This window comes from Ceratotherium simum, chromosome 5 (assembly GCF_057802395.1).
Source record: "Ceratotherium simum simum isolate JZ-2026a chromosome 5, ASM5780239v1, whole genome shotgun sequence".
NCBI classification, from domain to species: Eukaryota; Metazoa; Chordata; class Mammalia; order Perissodactyla; family Rhinocerotidae; genus Ceratotherium; species Ceratotherium simum.
Genome location: NC_141904.1, coordinates 15,636,005 through 15,655,329, shown reverse-complemented (window position 1 = coordinate 15,655,329; position 19,325 = coordinate 15,636,005). Strand labels below are relative to the sequence as shown.

The following is a 19,325-nucleotide window of genomic DNA, read 5'->3' as shown; positions in this document are numbered from 1 at the left end:
GCTGACATTCTGCAAAGCCTGCCCGCCCCCTGCCCCTGGGCCCCAGGCCCGTGCGTTTTGGAGGGCTGCTGCCATTATCTAGGATCTTTGAGTTCAACACAAGTATCTCAAATGCTTACACCCATAGCCAAATTTTTGAGTGCTTATGCAAAAATAGTTTTAGGCATTGCTCCACGAGCTTTACATATACAATCTTTTCTGACCCTCACTACCACTTACAAGGCAGGTTTTATTATTATCCCCATTTTACAGAAAAGGACATGAAAGATAAGGCTGGTTAGTTAACTTCTCCCAAATTCTGCAGCTTACAATTGGTAGAGCCAGGATCTGAACCCCAACAGTCTGACTCTAGAGCCTGTGCTTATAACCCAACAGCATGATGCCACCAGGGCTTAGCACAGGGCCTGACACACAGTGGGCACCCAATATATGTCTGGTGAATTTCAATGAGACGGATGATATATTTTCTAGAGATCTGGTTATCCAAGGGGATCTTTCCCAGCAACTCTCAGCTTTCCTTTCTAAACATTATTCTGCCTGTCAGATGGCGAAAAGCAAAACTTCCAGAATTCATTCGTCCCTTGATGGGCACTTAGGTTGCTTCCAAGTCTTGGCTATCGTGAATAAGGCTGCAATGAACACAGGGGTGCATGTACCTTTACAAATTGGTGTTTTCAAGTTCTTTGGATAAATACCCAGCAGTGGAATAGCTGGATCATATGGTAGTTCTATCCTTGCTTTTTTGAGGAATCTCCATACTGTTTTCCATAGTGGCTGCACCAGTTTGCACTCCCACCAGCAGTGTATGAGAGTTCCCTTCTCTCCACATCCTCTCCAACACATGTTGTTTCCTGTCTTGTTAATTATAGCCATTCTGACGGGCGTGAGGTGATATCTCATTGTAGTTTTGATTTGCATTTCCCTGATAGTTAGTGATTTTGAACATCTTTTCATGTGTCTGTTGGCCATCTGCATATCTTCTGATGTAAACCTGAAATTTTTACAATGTTATAAACCAATGTTACCGCAATAAACAAAAAATTAAAAAAAAAAAAAAAAAAAAAAAAAAAAAAAAAAAAACTTCCAGAATTCAAGGGGAGCAGTAATGCAGGGAACATCAAATCTTTAAAGCCAAAAGATCTCTTATTGTGATGGAGAGGAATAATGAGTCTGAATTAAGAAAGAATACAGAGTAGTTTTCAAGGAGAGTAAACACAGTGTATTTAAGGTATAATTCACACAATGAGCAAATAAATTAATTAACAACCACTAAACCAAGCATCCAGCATGAACTCATCTGGGACCTAGAAAAAAACAAAAGCAATGGTCACTGACCTCAAACATTTTGTGATATAATTACAGTGACAAAATGAATACAGTAGAATCTCGGAAGAGGAAAGGACCGTAGGACCATCTAGCCTTCCTTGCATGGGCCTCAAGACCCTGCATGATTGCAGCACTGCCAACTCTCCCCCTCACTCACTTGCTCCAACCCCAATGGCCATCCTCCTGTTCATTGAATGTGACGAGTAGCTTCCACCTGAGACCTTTTCTCTAGCTGCTTCTTCTGTCTGGAAGGCTCTGTCCTATGTTCTTAATATGTTGTTCCTTCATGTCACTCGGGTGTCAGCTCCAATATCTCCTCCTCAGTGAAGACTTCCCTGAACTCTGAGGCTGAGGTAGACTTATACACACACACACACACATACACATACACACGTCAGCTTTATCTATCTCCCGTTGAAATTACCAGATCTTCTTTGTTTACATGTTCATCATCTGTCTCCTCCACTGAATGTATACCCCTGGACGTATATTGACTGTGTCCCCAGAACCTAGGTTAGTGCCTGGTACTATTATTGAGTGACCTGATTGCTTTTTAATCAGACTTTTTTGGGGGTATAATTTACATACAAAGAAATTCACTCGTTTTAAGTGTATAGTTCGGTGAGTTTTGACAGATGTGTATAGTCATGTAACCATTACCACAATCATGATATGGAACATTTCCATCATCCCAAACTTCCCTCATACCCTTTTACAGATAATTCCACTCCTCACCCTGGCCCCTTGCTATCATGGGTCATATACTGCATGTGTGCATATAAAATTCTGAACACTGTTTTGAAATATTTTAGTAGCTCTCTTCATTCAATCTATTTTATTGAGTAAATGCTCCCTAGTTGGTTTTTTGTTTTGTTTAAACAGATTTATTGATATATAATTGACATACAATAAAACATGTGTATTTAAAATTTACAATTTAGTAAGTTTTAACATACGTCTACACCCATGAAACCATCACCACAAGGAAGATAGTGAACATATCTATCACTTCTGAAAGATTCCTCATGTCCTTTTGTGATCTCTCCCCCCCATCCCCAGACAACTGTTATACTGCTTTCTGTAATATAGTTTGCATTTTCTATAGTTTGCAATACTATATAAATAGAATCATAAAGTATATGCTGTTTTTGGTCTGGCTTCTTTCACTCAGCATAACTGTTTTGAGATTCATTCATGTTTTTGGTGTTTTAAGAGTTCATTCCTTTTTATTGCTGAGTGATTCCATTATATGGACATACCACAATTTGTTTATCCATTCACCCATTGATGGACATTTGAGTTGTGTCTAGTTTTTGGCTATTGCAGACATGGCAGCTATGAAAATTCATGTACAAGTCTTTGAATGGACATATGCTTTCATGCTGAGTGAAAGAAGCCAGAAAAACAGACAATCACACTGTATGACTGCATTATATACAATTCTGGACAATGCAGAAAGCAAATCAATGGTTATCTGAGGATGGAGGTGGAGAGGGGTGGGAGGGAGAGATCATGCTTTATTATGAGGAAATTTTTAGGGGTGATAGATATGTTTATTATCCTGATTGTGGCGATGATTTCACAGGTATGTATGTATGTCAAAACATTAAATTTGTAACTTTAATCATACGCAGTTTATTTAATGTCAACTATACCTCAGTAAAGCTTTTAAAATATTGGTTACTCAGAATTAATTTAAAAAAACAACTGTGGCGCATCCATCCAATGGAATTCTACTTGGCAATAACAAGGAACGAACTACTGATACACACAACAACGTGGATGAATCTCAAACGCATTATGCCAAATGAAAGCAGCAAAACACAAAAGACTACCAGATACATGATTTCATTTACATGGGATGTTAGAAAAGGCAGAACCATAATGGCAAACATCTGCTTCCAACCGAGAGGGAGCCATAGGCTCCAGACCTACCCTCCTGCCTAAAGCAATAATAAAAGAAAACACAGAGATAAAATATATGAAATGACAGTTTCATAACTTATAAACAAACCCTTTTGCACAATATATTTGAATCTTTATCAAAACAAATCTAGTCCCTTAAAAAAGTCAATGGTTTTCTAGCCACTCAGAACAAAAGCCAAAGTCTTTAAAAAATCTTGCAAGGCCATAGAAAATCTGTCATTCCTCCTGCCCCATCACATACACATTTACTGCATTCACTTCACGCCAGCAACACTGACTTTGGTGTTTTTCTTGAATACTCCAAGCCCACTGTTGCTCTGGTTTCTACATTCTGTCTGGCTGGGATGCCAGTACCACTGATGGATTCATGCCTCATGCCCTCGAATCCTTCACGTCTCTGCTCTAACCTCACCTTCCAGTGAGGTCCTCACTCACCATTCTACTCGAAATTACAACACCCTGGCCCTTAGCTCTTCTGCTTTACCTCCCCTGTGCAGTTATTCTTCATGGCACTTGTTATGATCTGATGCCCTGCACTTTACCTGTTCATTTCTCAGTTGGTCTCTGTGTCCCTCTCCTGGAGTGTAAGCTCTCTGAAGACAGAGCCCATTTTCTTCCTGTTTTCCTTACTGCTCTATCCTCAGCACCCAGAACAGTGCCTGGCGTATAATAGACACCTAATAAATATGTACTGAATAAGTGACTGAAACAAGCTAGGATAAAGGAGCATGTGAACAATACTTACGTCACGGTATTGTGGAGAGGATTAAATAAGATAAAAGATTGGTAGTGCCCAGCAGGACAGCAAACTGTATTCTTAGTCTGCTTCTTGTTTTACATGTGGTAAATAATAGTAGCAAGCATCATAATAATAATGGCTAACATGCATTAAACACTGTGTCAGGCATTATTTTAAGTGTTTTCTATGTATTAACTCATTTAATTATCACAACAATATTATGAGATAAGTAGGATGATTGCACTCATTTTACAGATGAGAAAACTGAGGCACAGAGAGTTAAGTGAATTTCCCAAGGTTCTAGAGCACAGCTGTGGTTTGAATCCAGGCAGACTGGTTCCAGAGCCTATGCTTATGGCCACCACACACTACTGTCTCTTGAAATCCTAGAACTGAACATTTTTCCTCCATTGAAGGCTTTCTTTGTCTTTTCTATTAGAAAATATTGCAATTTAAGCAGCCAATATTCTCAAAGCTGGGTGTTTATACAAACTCTGAGTTTATTGTCCATTGATAACAGAAGCCTGAGACAGTATCTCCATCATCAGTAGCATGGCTCAGAGAATTGTTCTGACGGTAGTATGGGTCAGACTGATCACTGTGATTCCTGTCCACAGCGACTGGTAAAGGCCCAGAGGTGCCTCCAAACAAGCCCCCGCAGCTCAGGTGAATATGTCAAAGACACAGTGACTTTGCTGCTGCCGTAAGGATTTCCAGGGTCTTGAGGATCCACACTCTCCAGTCAGCTTCCTGGGTCTGCAAGCTGCTTTTTTCCCAATAGTGCCAAGGACTGACTTGTTTAATAGCCAGGAAGGCTTAGATACATAAATACACTGACAAGCAGCTCCTTTGGTCTCGGCTGAAATACTGCTTCACCCAAGGTCAAGATTAATTTATGCTCCTGAACTGGCCTCAAGTTAAGAGACATGTAGACAGCTTTATTGGCCTGATTTTCATTCCTTTATAAAGTCAACCACACAGACCCTCTACAGTGGACTTATTCTGACTGTAAGGGGAAGCCAGCATTTGATTAGGGGTTTTGTGCAGAATATGAAATGGGATTTATAGGCATCATATTTTTTTTTTTTAATAATTTTTTTTTATTTATTTATTTTTTCTCCCCAAAGCCCCAGTAGATAGTTGTAGGTCATAGTTGCACATCCTTCTAGTTGCTGTATGTGGGACGCGGCCTCAGCATGGCTGGAGAAGTGGCGCGACGGTGCACGCCCGGGATCCGAACCCCGGGCCTCCAGCAGCGGAGCGCACGCACTTAACCGCTAAGCCACGGGGCCGGCCCTATAGGCATCATATTTAAGTTTACTGAGTATTTGCAACACAAGAGCCTACATGTAGCCAAGTTAAATGTGAATGGAAAGTAAAAACAGGGTGAAAATATATTTTGAATAGTGGAGGATAAGGAATCTGGGACTGACCTTAACTGACTGAAACATCTCCTGGTTATGGTCTAGACTGGCAGATCTATCCATGCACACGATAAATCGTTTCTTGATGACCTGGCCCCTTAGATGGTCTCCTTCAGACAAGACCTCACACTTGGGATACACTTTACCACCCCTCGCACATCCCCCACCATAGGGTCATTTTCAAGAACTCTAAATCCAGAATATTTTTTACTTTGATGTAAATTCATGTTTTCTAGAACTATCCCAGCAAGAGCAAGACCATCACATAAGACATGCTCTTAAACTTGTCCAAGAAGCAGCAAAACTCTGAAGATCCAAAAGAACTGTTTTAAAGCTTCTAAATCTTTCCTGCTTATCATGTGACAAACACTTGGATTCAGTTCCAACAAAAAGGGTTTTGTCTGAGATAAAAATGAGACCTGGAGATATGGATGTGCAGCCTGTCACGGTGGGCTTGGGTGCGAGGTGGGATAGAACAGAACTGTGGAATTGTGTGGGACTTCTTGAGAACCTGGAAGCAAGTCGTGATGGGATAAAGAAACTCCAGAATGGAAACAGACATGAGGCCAGATCCTTAGGTAAACCCAGGCTGTGGACCCAAGATCTGCCTTAGGACACTCTGCATGTGGAAATTATTAGGGCTGTTCCTTTGGGGAATATTATAGGATTGTATTTCCTTAGCCACTTGAAGTTAGCCGTGGCCATGGGATGTGCTTTGCTAAGCAAGATGTAAGAGAAACTTAAGAATCAGTGTGTGCTTCTGCTTTGCCATCTGGCACGGTGAACAGCAATATTTAGGACGTGGCTGCTCCATAAGCCTGGGTCCCTGCCAGTCTACAGTGGACGGGCAAAGGAGAAAAACTCCCTGCTGTTTGAAGTCACTGAGATTTGGGGGGATGTTTTTTACTGTGTATACCCTAATCTACCCTGACTGAAACATCAGGAGAGCCACATGTGAAATATTTAACCCTAACGTATATTTGGAATTAAAATAGGCCTTGGGAATGAGATATTCAGGACTTCATTCTGTTAGGAAAGGTATTTCTGGCTCACTCTTCTGTATGAAGTCAGTTGAAATAACACCGGGGATAAAAAAAAAAAGTAAAACCTTCCAAATTAGATGAAACTTGGAAAGAGACACAATTCTGAAGCAAAGACATAAAAAGTGGCTGCCAAATGTCTTAAAAATTGTACCCAGGTAAAGGAAAATAAACACATACTTCTGCAGAACCCAGGCAGTACTCAAGGCTCCTTAAAAGATGTGGTCCCTCCCACAGAACCAAAATCCACTTCCTTCCTTGGAAAAACAAGCTCCGGTGTGCAGGCAGTCTGCAGTGGCATCGTTGGACCCTGTCTGATGCATGGGGTGAGGGGCAGCAAGAACTGAAGGAGGAAACACAGACACACTGCATCTGCGGGGAGTATGCTGCAAGATAGCCGGTGATGCTGAGATTGTGGTGGCTGATCTTGGTCAGCTGAAGAGAAATTTTAGGTCAGTGATTCTCCAGCTATGATCCCTGGACCAGCATCACCAACATCCCCTGGGAACTTGTTAGAAATGAAAATCCTTGAGTCCCACCACAGACCTACCGAATCAGAAGGGTGAAACCTTAATGGTCTGTGCTTTAATAAGCCCACCAGAGTTCTGATGTGACTCAAATGTGAGAACCACTGCTGTCACTCATCACTCATGAGGTTCTTCCAGGTCAGAATTTCACTTGAACCAGGAAGACCTATCCCCAGACAACAGGATGAAATCCACATTGCCACTGCCCCAGCTCACTCTCCTGACCCTCCTTCACATTTTTCTTCAGTAAATATCAGGTCCCGAATTCAAAATGTCGCCATACAAAAAACATAAAAATGTAATATTCACCAAAAAATTATACCAGAAGCAAATGAAAATCAGATACAGATGTTTTTTCACGAATGTAAAATACAAACAGAAAAACAAAACAACAATGACGAAAGCTATGGCTTCCCAAAAATAAGAGTTCATTAAAAGATCTAGAGAGGTATGTGATGCCACCCTCTAAGAGAATGAAATATTTGGTTTTTTGGCATGGCCTGGAAAGACTACGGTCTTCTCCGAGAATCACCATATTATGCATAGGGCTACAATACACATCGTGCTGAGCAACAGACTAGAACCATTCAGAGAGATGCTGGTAGACAGGCTTAAGACAATGCACTTACTCCCTCCAGCCCTACAGCCATGCCTGCAAGTGTCAGGTAGATGATCCTGAAGTTCCCTGCCCTGGTGCGTGGCAGTGGAAGAGTTCAGAGAATAACTAAATGTGTTGACTACTGAGCCCACCAGGATGAATAATGATGTTACCAAATATGAGCTAGAATGAGACAACCCAAGCCAGTGACAGGTCAGGAATCTCGGCTGTTTCTCAGAGGATCAGCAGAGCTAGAGCTGACCTGAGGGCCAAGTAAACAAACGGGCAGTGCTGGGCCTTTACTGCGCCAGCAGAACAGACCACAGGGAACACTAGCCAGGAGCACTTTGGCAACATGATGCATTGAGGACCAAAGGATGGCAGAAGAGTAAGAGGCACTCTCCCTGCCCCTCCCTCATCACATAGCCACAGACTTAGATCACCTCTGGGAAGAAGGGAGGAGTAGAAGGAGGCAGAAGAATTTCCCAAATGATTGAGCTTAAATCTAGAATCATCTGATTAATTACCTGAAAGAGACCAAATTATATCTAATTGATAAAGCAAAGTTTGCCTCGTTATCATTGGGAATGGGGATCTGAAGACACAATGAAATCAGCTATGGGCAATACATAAAGCTGCATTCTCTGTGCACATACATTAAAGCAAAGTAAATAGAGACACCGCCACACAAATGCCACAGAACAGCTACAAGAAAAACCAAACAGAGAGATTATTAAAAGCAGAAAACATAATGTAAAGTTAGACAAAAGAAACAAGACCAAATGTATCTATTACATCAATAAACATAAGTAGGAAAAAGTCACCTAATAGGAAAAATAAGATATGAGCAAAACAAAAGCCTTTTGAATAAAAAGGTACATCGAAAGCAGTTATGAACTCTCTGCTTAACTTAAGCAGAACTGAAGCCTTCTGCTGATAAAAATGATAAACTCCTGAAAGAAAATTTTAACAAATATTTAAAACACTATTTGAAGATACTGGAAAGTGACAAAAAGTAGATAGAAACTGAAGGAAATATGACCCTGAAGGAAGGAAACTGAACTGGCTGAGATCTACATTTATTCAGTCCCCTCCCCCCAGTGACAACTCCCCAGTTCACACGGTAAAGGGATCAGGGACAGAGCTCATGAACACAGCAAAAAGGAGTCTACTAAGCTGAGGAATCAGAACTGTGATCCAGAATGACTGGAAATTCGGGTGGGAAATCCCAGAAAAGTGGGAGCCACAGAAGGCTGAACCCAAATCTTTATACAAACTCTCCTCACACTTTTGCACAACTCTTGAAATGCACCTCCACAGGGCAAGCCAGCAAGGAGCTCAGCAAAAAGTGACAGCTGGATGACCGAGGGAACTGAACAGAGGGTTCAGCAGCCACCGGGCACTGGGGAGACAGAGTCAGTAGAACTCCCGTCAGGTTAAATATCTTGGGATTTCCACTGAAACTCAAGGAAGTTCACACCTTAAGAATAGAGACCTCATTCGAAAAATATGACTGTGAAATAATAGTAAATATATATATATTGGTCTCTGCCCCCAGTTCCTGACACAGAGTTCCTAAATCCCTTGGAATTTCCTGGGTGATAGGAGTATCTTTTGTTCTAATGAGGTGACTCTTGGTGGCCTCCTGAAGAACTTCAGGATGGGGGCTGGTCACCAGAAAGACAAAGCCATGATTAGAAGTTTGGAATTTTCAGCTCTGCTCCTATCATCTGGAAGGGGAAAGGGGCTGGAGATTGAGTTTATGATCGATTATGCTTACGTGATGAAGCCTCCATAAAAATCTCAAAACTACAGGGTTCAGGCAGCTTCTGGGTTGCTGAAGGCATGAAGGTTCCAGTAGGGTACCCGGTGCACCTGGTGAGGGCATGATCACCGTTGGAAAGGGATGACACGAAGAAGCGTGCACTGGCCCTTAAACTCCTGCATCCCAAAAGACGAGGCACAGCACTTCTACTTACATTTCATTGTGCAAAGCAAATCACATTTCCATACTTAACTTGTATGGCTATGGAGAGATGCAATTCTACCATAAGCCCACAAAGAGCACATTTTAAACAATCCTAATGCTATACGCAGCATTCAACTCCAGAAGTTAGCAAAAGAGTAACAACAATAACAGCAAAAATTAAGCAAGGCAGACTGATGTGATTAATTAAAAACAAAACAGAAACAATAATAGAAATAAAGACACATGTCTGTTTTAGACTTCAAGTCTCTCCCAAATCTAATTTCTCCTTCTTTCCTAGCAGCAGAGTTGAGCTGGGTGCATGTGGGCCCTGTGAAGACCACAATCTGCACTCTCTCCTGTACTTCTGTGGGACACATGCTTAAGCTCTCCCTAATGGGTGTGAACAGAAATGATGGGTGCCTCTTCCGTGTCACGTATTTTAAAGGAAATGTCTTGTATTGGGTTTCCTCCCTTCTCCCTTCCCCATTCTGGAATGCAGACTTGGCAGTGGTCCCGCTTTGGCCATACAGGGGGAGAAAGTTGCCTTGGGGTACGCGGAACTGCATCCGGGGAAACTGGGTTCTTGGATGGCTTCATGGTGGTGGAAGTCAGAGTGGGGGACCACTCTGGACCAGCTGGACTGCTGTGTGAAAGAGAACTCCACTTCTATCTGGTTTAGGCCACTGAATTTTGGGGTCTTTTTGTTATATTTGCTTAGCTTTTACCCTAATTAAATGATACCTAAAAGCCAGTCTTTTAAAAAGAGCTATTAAATAGATGAAGCTAGGCAATGTAGTCAGGTGAACAGGAGCCAGCACAAAATTACAAATGAGTATGAGGAAGTAACTTCAAATAATGAAGGAACCCAACAACATATGGCATGTGCTTTCTCTGACACTATGCAAATAAATGAGACACCTGAATGAAATGATGGCTTTTCTATGAAAATATACTTTTCCAAAATCTACCTCAAAGAAAGTGTATAACTGAAATGGTTTCAGAGGTGAATGCAATCAAATAATCAAGACAAAATTCCAATACTATGTAAACTGTCCTAAGCCATAAAGCGAGAAATAACTCTTTCAAATTCTGTCTGTAAAATGTGAATATTTTTGACAATAGAACTTGACCAAGATGGCACAAAAATAGAAAACTACATATCAGTTTACTCAGAATATCACTGTAAAAATAATAAATAAAATATTGTTTGCCTACTTGCAAATATAATTCAGCAGCAAAATAAAAGTAGAATGTACCACAACATGAGAAATTTTGTTACTAGGAAACATTTTAAAAGATTTATCTATAGTGGTAGACAAAAGGAGAAAATTTGAGATGATCAAAATATTTTTTAAACAAAACATATGTTCCTGATTTGAAATGTCTTACTATAATAAAATTAATAGAAACTTTCTTATTATAATTTTATATACACAACAGTATGGTTCATTTTATATATATAGTGTTATGGTTAATTTCACTGGAAGCATTTCCATTAGAGTAGGAAACAAGAAAAGGATGCCTCTCAAGACTTTTATTTAGCATTGCTCTGGAAATTCAGGCTAATGCAATTCAGCAAGAGAAGGGATGAGTGGTATAAGATTTAGAAAAAAGGAGGCAAAATAATTATTTTTAGCATACGATATGCTTTTTAACCTGGAAAATTCAAGAGGATCAACTGAAAAATATTTTAAAGATAAGAGAGAATTCAGTAAAGTGTCTAGTTACATATTAAAGACAAAAAATAGCTTTTCAGTGGACAAGCAAGCTCTAAACATTGATGAAAAATATGTTATTTAAAATGGCAACAAGAAATATTTACTAAATAAAAACTTTGGGAAATATGCCATACTTATATGAAGAAAACTTTTTTTTTTTGACAGAAGTGACAGCCTGATACTTTTTTTTGTGATATTTCTTTTTTTTGGGTTTATAACATTATATAAATTTCAGGTGTACATCATTATATTTTGATTTCTGTATAGATTACATCATGCTCTCCACCCAAAGACTAATTACCATCCATCACCACACACATGTGCCTAATCACCCCTTTTACCCTCCTCCCTCCCCACTTCCCCTCTGGTAACCAGCAATCCAATCTCTGTCTCTATGTGATTGTTTGTTGTTGTTCTTGTCTTCTGCTTATGAGTGAGATCATACGGTATTTGACTTTCTCCCTCTGACTTATTTCGGTTTGCATAATACCCTCAAGGTCCATCCATGTTGCCACAAATGGCTGGATTTCATCCTTTCTTACAGCTGAGTAGTATTCCATTGTGTATATATACCACATCTTCTTTATCCATTTGTCCCTTGATGGGCACCTAGGTTGCTTCCAAGTCTTGGCTATTGTGAATAACGCTGCAATGAACACAGGGGTGCATGTATCTTTACACCTTGGTGTTTTCACATTCTTTGAATAACTACCCAGCTGTGGAATAGCTGGATCATATGGTAGTTCCAGTCTTAATTTTTTGAGGAATCTCCATACTGTTTTCCACAGTCGCTGTACCAGTTTGCACTCCCACAAGCAGTGTATGCGAGTTCTCTTCTCTCCACATCCTCTCCAACATTTGTTGTTTCCTGCCTTGTTAATTATAGCCATTCTGACGGGCGTGAGGTGATATCTCATTGTAGTTTTGATTTGCATTTCTCTGATAGTTAATGATGTTGAACATCTTTTCATGTGCCTGTTGGCCATCTGTAGATCTTTGGAGAAATGTCTTTTCAGGTCTTTTGCCCATTTTTTAATTGGGTTGTTAGTGTTTTTGTTGTTGAGATGTATGAGTTCTTTGTATATTTTGGAGATTAACTGCTTATCAGATATATGGTTTGCAAATGTCTTCTCTCAATTGTTAGGTTGTCTTTTAGTTTTGTTGATGGTTTCCTGTGCTGTGCAGAAGCTTTTTAGTTTGATGTAGTCCCATTTATTTATTTTTATATGAAGAAAACTTTTAAGTTTTGTTGAAAGACAAAGAAGAGCTGACTAAATGAGAAGATCTACTGTGTTCTTGCTTAGAAGGACTTGATCTTATAAAAATATTAATTCCTTCTAAATTAATCTATAATTTCAATAAAAACTCAATAAAAAAGAAAAAAGATTTTTCTTTTAGACAAATTTCAGATGAAAAATTAATATTTGAGAATAGCCAGAACAAATCTGTAAAAGAAGAATTACTACCAAATAGTAAAATATATGATAAACTTAACAGTAATGAAAACAGTTGGTACTGGCACATGGATAAGTAGACCATTGGAAAAGAGAGTTCAGAAATAGATCCGAGCCAATATTGGAATTTAATTTATGAAACGTGGCATAACAATTCAGTGGAAGAATGAAGGATTAGTAAGTAAATAATGTTGTGGCAACTGGCTAGCCATTTGGAACAAAATAAACCTCCATCAGTGCCTTATGTATTACATCAAAAATGAATTACTTGCATCAAAAATTTAAACATAAAAAATAGTAAACAACAGGAGGAAATTTATTTGTAATACTTGTGCAACCTCACTAATGATTATGAAAATATGCATTGAAATGAAACCGAGACATCATGTTTTGTCTATCAGATCAAAATTTAAAAATACACTGTATAGTTGCAAAATAGATATTTTCACATCTATTGATGAGATTGCAAATGAATGAAAGCTTTTTAGAGGGAAGTTTGGCAATTTCAACCCAGCAATACCATGTCTAAGAATTTGACTTTCAGGTGTACTTGCACATTGTGCAAATACGTATGTGCAAGAATGTTTATTTCAGCATTGTTAGTAAAAGCAAAAAAACACAAAGTGAAACAACTTAAATGTCTATTACTAGCATATTTATTAGCTATTTGGGTTTCTTCCTCTCTCAATTACCTATTTATAAAAGAGGATGGATCTTTTTTGTTCAGTCTACTGATTCAAAGGCTAATCTCTTCTGGAAATAACCTCACAGATACAACCAGAAATAATGTTTTACCAGCTATCTGGACATCCTTTAACTCTGTCAAGTTGGCACATAAAATTAACCATCACAGATAATAACAGTACTTGCCTCACAGGATTGTTTTAAGGATTAAATGAATTAATATTTTCAAATTACTTAAAACAGTGCCTGACACATAGTAAGCACTACATATAGTGCTATATGTGTGTGTGTTTGTTTAACAAAAATGTGTGTTTTAGAATAAGTTTGTGAAAAATCCTACGAGGATCTTGATTGTCGATTAATTTGGGAGAAGTATCATCTTTCCAATATTAGGTCATCCCATTCATGAACATGGTAAATGCTTTCGCTTACTAAGGTCTTCTCTTATACACCTCAATAAAGGTTTATAACTTTCTCCTTATGGGTCCTATGCATATTGATTAGGTCTATTTCTGGGTTTTCTATAGTTTTTGATGCTAGTATAAGTGGACACTGTGTAACAATATTCCCCTTCTTGAATTCACCAACCTTGCTGACCTCTTTATTGGTTCTGGTAGTTTCAGATGCTCCTGGATTTTCTATGTAGACAATCATTTCTCCTGTGAGTAATAAATTCTCTCTTTCTTTCTGATCCTTATATCTTTTCTTGGTCAGAATCTCCAGAAGAATATTGAAAAAGAGGGCATCTTTGTTTTGCTCCTTAAAGGAATGCTTCTAACATTTCATCATTAAATATGAAGTTTGCCATAGGTTTCTTTGGTAGATATATTAGTTTCCTGAGGCTACTGTAATAAATTACCACAAACTGGATGGCTTAAAACAACAGAAATTTATTCTCCCACAGTTCCAATTGCAAGAAATCTGAAATCAGTATCACTAGGCTAAAATCAAGATGTTAGCGGGCACGTAATCCCTCCGAAGGATCTGGGGAGAACGTGTTTCTTGAATATTCCAGCTTCCGGTGACTGCAGGCATCACGTGGTTTATGGCCACATCGCTCTGATTTCTGCCTCCATCTTCAGCTTGTCTTCTCCTGTGTGTTTGTGTGTGTGTCTTCTCCTGTGTGTAATCTCCTTCTGATTTTCTCCTATAAGGGCACTTGAGATGGCATTTAGGGCCCATCTCGACAACCCAGGATAATCTCCCCATCATAAGATCCTTAATTTAATCACATCTGCAAAGACCCTTTTCTCAAAGAAGATAACATTTACAGGTTCCTAGAATTAGGACCTGATATCTTCAAGAGGCCATTTTTTAGCCTACCATGGTAGACATGCTTTAATAGGCTAAGAAGATACCCTCCTTCTCCTAATTTGCTAAAAAGATTTTTAATTTTTAAAATTTCATGAATGACTATTGAATTTCATTGAATGCTTCGTCTACATCTATTGAGATGATCATATGTTTTTTCCTCCTTTAATCTTATTATAATGAATTAAATTAGTACATTTTCTAATATTAAACTATTCTTTATTTCTTTCCTACTTGTGCACATTTTACGATTTTTATGTACAATACTAGATTTGGCTTGCTAATATTATATTTAAAATTATATTCATGTTTGAGGTGTGTGTGTTTCTTTTGACAGATTCAGTTTTTTATTTTTTCGTGAGGAAGACTAGCCCTGAGCTAACATCCATGCCAATCCTCCTCTTTTTGCTGAGGAAGATTGGCCCTGAGCTAACATCCGTGCCCATCTTCCTCTACTTTATATGGGACGCCGCCACAGCATGGCCTGACTAGCGACGCATTGGTGCGTGCTTGGGATCCGAACCTGCGAAGCCCGGGCTGCCGAAGCAGGCGTGTGCACTTAACTACTGCGCACTGGGCCGGCCCTACAGATTCAGTTTTTTAAAATGATTTTTAGTTCTTCTTGAGTGAGTTTTGTTGTCATATTTTTCTAGGATTACCCATTTTATTTAAGTTTTCAAATTTATTGGTATGAAGTTCATAGTTTTAAAAGCCATAAGAGAACACTATGAAGTTCAAGTTGCTGTGGTTTTGGATCCATAGTTATTTCTAATATAGTTAATTGCTTTTTTCTCTCTCCTCTCCTAATTTATCAATATTACTACAGTTTTTTGTGTTTCTTTAAACTTTTTAAAGAATCTGCTTATAGTTTTATTGGTCTTGTCTATTTTTTTGTTTTTGGTTTCATTCTTTTTTGCCTTTATTTTTATTACTGCCTTCATTCTACTTTCTGTGGTTTTATAAAATTGTTCATTTTCTAACTCATTTAGTTGTATGCTTAGCTAATTTTTGTAAAGTCCTACCCGGCCTTCTGCTTTCCTTTCAAATTTTTATCAAATAAAAATGCACATTGTCAAAAAAATTGAATCTTTTCAGGGTCATTGTAAAAAAACAGCAAACATATCCATGTCTTCCTCCCTAAAGGCAACTCCTTTCAGCTCTTTTAGATGTTTATTTTGTTTTTTGACCTCCATTTCTCTAAATGATATGCTTCTATTGCTACTTTTGATTTTTTAATTTTAAACATTACCTATTATTTCCCTCTATGAAAATTAAGAATTTATTATTTTTTAATACACACCCTTTCCTGCTCCCCACACCCAATCCTCCGTATGTAGTTCTATTGTAATTTGGTTAAATCATTAGTCAGTGTTTACATTATTATGATTACATACAGTTTCTTAGTAAATGAACCAAGTATTTATTTTGCAGTAAACCAAGGTAAACTTTTCTCGCAAAACTTTTTTATCTGGATTTTATGGTTGTCTTTTTATTGCTTGATTGTCTATGTACTTATCACTAATTCATACTCCCAGCCAATTGTCTAAATCTACTCTCAATACATTCAGACACATCAGATACTAATTTCCTCTTCTTGAGTAATAGTTCCTAGAGTCTTCCAACTTCTCTCAATCCGAACAGCTTGCCCTGGTTGCCTGTTGTCCTCCTAGGAGCTCTCTATCATCACCCAGACTCTCTTTTGCCTCAATCCTGTATGAATCTTCTGTTTCCTGATTTCATGCGCCTCATTTTGGTGGGACACATCTTCCATTAACTTTCTGAGAAAAGGTGCAGGTAGGTAAATATTTTGAGATCTTCAATGTCTAAAAGTATTTTTAGCCTAACTTCGTATTTGATTTATATTTGAAAAGGTAAATAATATACAAGTTGTAAATAATTTTCCTTCAGAATTTTGTGGCATTTTTTTCCTTTGTGTTCTGTTCCTATAAGAGTTCAGATATTTCTGAATCATTCTTACTCCTATGGAGTAACGCTTCAGTTCCAATAGAAAATCTAGAGTATTTATTAGGGTCCCTCATCTTTGGTAAACTATAATTGTTGTCTCTTGTGACCCCACAAAACTGCTAAAAAAAGCTCTGCTCAGATTCTCAGCTACCTACCTCTGTTTATCTTTTCAATCTGTCAGCTACCATTTTCAAATTAGCAAATGTCACAAAGAAAAAAAGCAGTGCCCAAAATAACGCTTACTTCCCTGGACTGTCCTTCAATTTGAGATATTGGCCCCACAAATCTTCACTGTTTCACTGCCTTTCTAGCTTCATGATGCCTTCATACAATTAGCTAGATGATAGATGGATGGATGGATGGATAGATAGATGGATGGATGGCTAAGAGAGAGGGAGAGAGATTCTAGCATTTCTGTTTTTTCTCCGTGAGAGTGATGGTCGAAAACTAGCTAGCTCATTTTGTCTCTCTTTTCAATGGTAAAAACCTCTCTCAGTCTCAAACTACTTCTTAAACACATTGATAAGCAATTTTGTCTTAACCTCATCTTCAGCTCCATTTCCAGACGTCCCTGTTCTTCCTCTTCCTGAGCTTTCTGTGCATCTGGGGCATCAAGGCAGTTTCTTCTCTGTTTTCCTCACTGACAATTTATAATTCAAATTTCTTGGCTTAGCTAAGTTATTACTACTTGTACATCTCCTTTCCAGCTAGTAACTTTTTTCTCTTTTTTTAAGGAAGACTGACGCTGCACTAACATCTGTTGCCAATCTTCCCCTTTTTCTTTTTTCTCCCCAAAGCCCCAGTACATAGTTGTGTATCACAGTTGTAGAGTTGTAGCTCTGTGTGGGACGCCGCCTCAGCATGGCTTGATGAGCAGAGTTGGTCCGCACCCGGGATCCCAACCGGTGAACCCCGGGCCACTGAAGTGGAACACGTGAACTTAAAGGGCAAGGCCACCGGGCTGGCCCCCCAGCTGGTAATTTTCATGGCTGCTTTCTGCTGTCTTTTCCTCTTTGACCTCATGGGTTGGATTTAGTGAGATTTTAGAGAGAGTGTAATGGTCAATCCACCATCATTGCCCAGAAATTCTTAATTAATTTTAACTCTTTTATAAAAATATACATGTATTTAAAGCTAGAAATCTCTCCCTAAATATTACTTTAGCTGCAACCCATAAGTTTCAAGATGTAGTATTTTTATTATTTATTAGTTCTAAATATTTTAAAATTTTATTATAATTTATTCATTTGTCCATTAGTTATTTTTCTTTCCTATATAAATTTCAAAGTATTTAAGGATTGATTATATCTTTTTACTGATTTCCTGTTTCATTACATTTTAGTCAGAGTGTATCTTCTTTATAATATTGATTATTCGAAATGTATTGATATTTACTTCGTAGCCTATGTATAGTCAATTTTTATAAATGTGTCATGTGTATGAAAAGATGATATATTTTCTAATTGTTGGATATGCAACTCTATATATCAAGTAAATTTGGCTTTTATTTGTATATTAAATCTTCAATATCTTTACTTTTTTGTCTAGTTGATCTATAAATTACTGAGAGAGTTATAATGGTGGAGATTTTTAATTTCTCCTTTTGATTCTGTTAAATGGCTTTATATACTTAAGGCTATGTGAGTTGAATGCAGGTTCAGCACTGTTTTATCTTCATAGTGAATAATTCCTTTTATTATTTTTTATTGACCCTTTACCTTGTTGTTTTTTTTTTGCCAGAGACTATTTTGCTGACATTAATAAAATTATATCAGCTTTCACTTGTCCAGCATTTAACTTGGAATATCTACTTCCATTCCAATATTGTCAACATTTCTGTCACTATGTTTTAGGGTGTCTTTTGAAACTGCATTTATGGACTTAAGAAAAATTATCCAATCTGACACTTTCTCCTTTAACTAGTGTGTCTAATCTGTATAAGTTTATTGTTATTCCTTGAAATACCTGAATTTTTTTACAACCTTATTTTGTCCTTTATATTTACTTAATTTCCTTTGTTTCTTTTTTCTACTTTCCTATACTGAGAATTTTAAATTCCTTTTTCCTTCTGCTGTTTTGAAAGGTTTGCCTTCTATTCCTATTCTTTTACTATATACATGAATTAACAAAGACAAAAACTATGCAACCTCTAGTTCTCTCTAAGCAATACAAATCTGCTAAAAATGCACTAATTTCAATTTTCCCCACCTTATTATTATTGTTTAGTATTTTAGTTCCATCTTTTTTTGGTAAAATCCCCAAATTAGTCTGTATAATTATTATTGTTTTATTTAGTCAATGCTGTTTATATTTTCCCCAATACTTACCATTTCCTTCCAACATCCTTGCTTCTTGCATAATGCACATTTTTTCTAGGTTTAAGTTCCTTCTTCCTGATATATATTCTTCACTCATTCTTTCAGGGGGAGCCTGGGAGTGATAGATTCTCTCCATCTTTGTTTTTCTAAACTATTTCTTCAATTTGCCCTCACCACTGAATAATAATATATCTAGGTATAATATTATTTCTTTGATATTACTATTTTCCTCTATTCAAGCTCTCATTATTGCAGAATGCTCATGACAGTCTGATGGTTATACCTCTTTTGTCTTCTTTCTTAGGTTGCTCTTACAGTTTTCTCTT

At 37.9% G+C, this 19,325-nt stretch overlaps 1 long non-coding RNA gene across 1 annotated transcript in view; it reads right to left on the bottom strand.

Moving 5' to 3' along the window:
- Window positions 1-1,164: 1,164 nt before the first annotated feature.
- The window catches only part of LOC147916976 (uncharacterized), a 147,325-nt gene continuing 129,164 nt past the window's right edge, over window positions 1,165-19,325 (bottom strand). Inside the window, exon 5 of the long non-coding RNA XR_015552350.1 lies at window positions 1,165-1,304. This is a non-coding gene — a long non-coding RNA (uncharacterized LOC147916976). The remainder of the gene's footprint in view (window positions 1,305-19,325) is intronic.